This window comes from Crocodylus siamensis, chromosome 6 (assembly GCF_052110815.1).
Source record: "Crocodylus siamensis isolate JL-2025a chromosome 6, ASM5211081v1, whole genome shotgun sequence".
Taxonomy (NCBI): domain Eukaryota; kingdom Metazoa; phylum Chordata; order Crocodylia; family Crocodylidae; genus Crocodylus; species Crocodylus siamensis.
Window position 1 is genome coordinate 71792663 of NC_143400.1, and position 3311 is coordinate 71795973.

The window sequence follows — 3311 nt, forward strand, 5'->3', positions numbered from 1 at the left end:
ATAAAAAGTTCCTGGGTTGGGTACTGGGAGGATCATGTTCTGTAGTTTTTCTTGTAGTTCAGATGGAAATGATTTGATTGTGGTTTTGAGTTTTAAGGTGAAAAAGGGATTTGCCTCTTCCTCTAGTTTTCCATAGTAGTTGGTGTCAGAGAGTTGTCTGTTGGCTTCTTTCATGTAGTCTTCACAGTTAAAGATAATTATAGCTCTTCCTTTATCTTCTGGTTTTATTCCTATTCGGTGGTTGGATTGTAGAGATTCTGTTGGCCCTTCTCTCCGAGGGAGAGGTTGTTATGGTGGCGTGTCTTGTTGTTTATTTCATTGTTCATTCTTTTCCTAAAGTAGTCAATATATCAGTCAAGGTTTGAAATGTGTCCACTTAAGCCAGCTTCCCTTTTCTCCTATAGTGGGAAGTTTGGCTTTGGGACTTAAAATCGCATGTCTGCAGTTTCTGTCTGAAACACAAAAAGATAAGTACATAAAGTGAGATCAATATAATGGCTAACTGCAAGACTATTAACTGAACTGCAGGAATAATTTTCTTTATACAGGAAAAGAACAAAAGTGGGGAAAACATATTTTGCAAAATACTTCAATAGATCATAGATCTTGTATGTAGCATGTAGGCTTCCATAGTGCTAGTTTTAACCACTGGTATTTATTCAAACTGAAACTTTCTGGACATTATATCTTTAAAAACACCTTGACATCTGGGTGTTTCCTTGTTGACTTAACACAGTTACAGGTCAAAGTATAAGTATTAATCATGTTTACGAGACGACAGACTGGTATGTTTTCTTGCAGCAGCAATAAATGCTGTTAAGAGAAACATTTCTTACATTGCTAATATTCACCTTACTCACTATAGCTAATATTTGCTATGTATATGGGAATGATTATATTTAAACATGCCATTTCACAATGTCTCTTACATTTTATTTAGAAGACGGTGCATTCATTACTGTGCCAATCAACTGCTAGGCTGTTGAAAAGTTTGAACCATTGAAAGACAAAATTTATTTGTTTGGCTTATAGCTTCTTATATGCACCATTTTAGGGTGTCAAAAGTATAGTCTACTCAATTAATATTATGCTGCTATCATACAAAAAAAGGCATACTGACTTCTAAAATAGTTATTAGAACAGTAATAATAATCTTAAAGAGAAGAGGTGGCAGTTATATAGCTCAAAGGCAGCAAAGTACAGTCACAGTATGAGAGCATTCAATACCAAATGACTAATAATGAGGGTGGAATTTATTATCAGCTACACTAAAACAAAGTTAAGTCCCTTTAAAGATTTTTATCTATGTAATAAATCAAATCCCATGATTGCTGCAACCATCTGTCTGATGTTGCCATGTCTGTAGCAAAAACTATAGCCTTGGCTGCTGAAACCCCAAGGACTTGTGAACTTTTACGTCTGCATTTAATAGTTGGGGTATTTTTTGTCAAGCATTAACTATCAATACGCACAATTCATAAAAACAGTCACGTGAAATGCGTAGTTCAGGAAAGGTCTTTGGGCTAAGGAGATACAACTTAGTTAAGCAAGGAATCTGAGACCTGAGTTCTTTGGCAAAGTTTCATCACCATGTGAATAAGAACCAAGTTATAAAAAACTTAATAACAAAACCACTCTGGATTATCTGGACTGCACAAGAAAGGGCCAGAGATGAGTGCAAAGTAGTAAGAGATGCAAATAACAAACAACGCAAGAATGTAGATAAGTAGTATCTTTTGAACAATATGGTAGACTTATAGTCTAGTCTATTGCAGGAGCTGCATAGTACTGATATGCAACTTGCGGCAGTCATTTATATAAAAGTCCATTTTGAAAGGTTCAAATATGTATGCTAGTTATCAAAGTTTTAATCTCAAAACTGGAAACCACAGAATGAATAGAAAATGGTCATATCAGTCTGAGGGGTCCACAGGAATTGTGTGTGTGGGAAGGGAGAATGTGGGGGGAGAGAACATTTTTTTTCCCCCTCAAAAAAGTTTCCAAAAAGCATCTTACATTTTGAAGTAATAAATATTGAGGCACATTATTTTAGGAATGAGGTTGTGTAAATTAATGCAGAACATCAATGAAACTACAATCTAGAAAATGTGAATTAATAAATACCAGTTGACTTTATAAAGAATTCAAATTCCAACAATTTAATCTCTGATGAGACCTGCATATTGTTGTTATCATTTGAAAATTTATCATATGTCAACCTTCAAGAAACATACAGAAGTTGCATTCCAGAAACATCTGTGTGTTTCTTCTAATGTTTTATATGGATACTATCTAGGCTTTAACACATCATTTTCATTCCTTAGGTGCGGGGGGTTGTTTTTGGTTTTCTTTTTTTTAAAAGACTAACAGTTGGCCTTTACTTGCCAACAGTTATTAAACAGTAGAGCATGAAAGTGTAATAGATGATTTACACCTTTTGACAAGTGTTGATTAGTTGCTTGTGACTTTTCTTTCTCTCTGTTTTAGATCCCATGAGTATGATACTGCACAAGCACTTTTTTAACTTGTCAGTCATTTGGATTATAACAGGTGGGTCAAATTTGAACATTAAACCATATTTTCAAAATACAGGCAAACTGATATGTACCTTATTTAGCATGTGTGCAATGTCCAACATGCATGAAATTGAGGATGCACTTTTGGGTATATATGGGTGAATATAGTATCTTCAAAAGATTACAACTTTCTGCCACCATTGAACTTTAAATGAAGTCTTGTGTAAAAATAGTACCTAAAGTACCTAAACTATGTTTTTGAAAATGACTTTGGCTCCCATATGATGGAATTGCTTTTGGAAGAGGAAAGGATTTCTTAGGTTGATATCTTTTTATTGGACTGATTGCATAGCTGGACAAGATTTTGAATCCAAGACATTCTTCCTCAGGTCTGGTCACAAGGAGCTAGGCACAGCTTAGTGAAAACCAGCAGTGCTGAGGGGGTAAGTAAGATTCCCAGAGATGGCAGACACTCAATTCGCAGAAGAAAAGAAGCTGATTACTGGGAGATCAAGGCCTATCAAAAGGGAGGAGCATCATTCTCACATTACCTGTGCGGAAAGAATTCAAGAGTTAGGTAAAATCTAATGTGCCATAACATTGGACAAACAGGTCGGGGAGATGGGAAGGAAGTTGGGAGGGGAGAGGGGGCTAAGGTAGTCCTTTGTATATTTGTGATGGTTTAAAGGTGACGGTGATGGTTGCGTAGGCAGACTGGAATGTGGGTGCATGGTGCTGTCTTTGTAATGGGACTAAGAATTGTGTAACTATAAAAGTGTGTTTTGGACTGTGAAG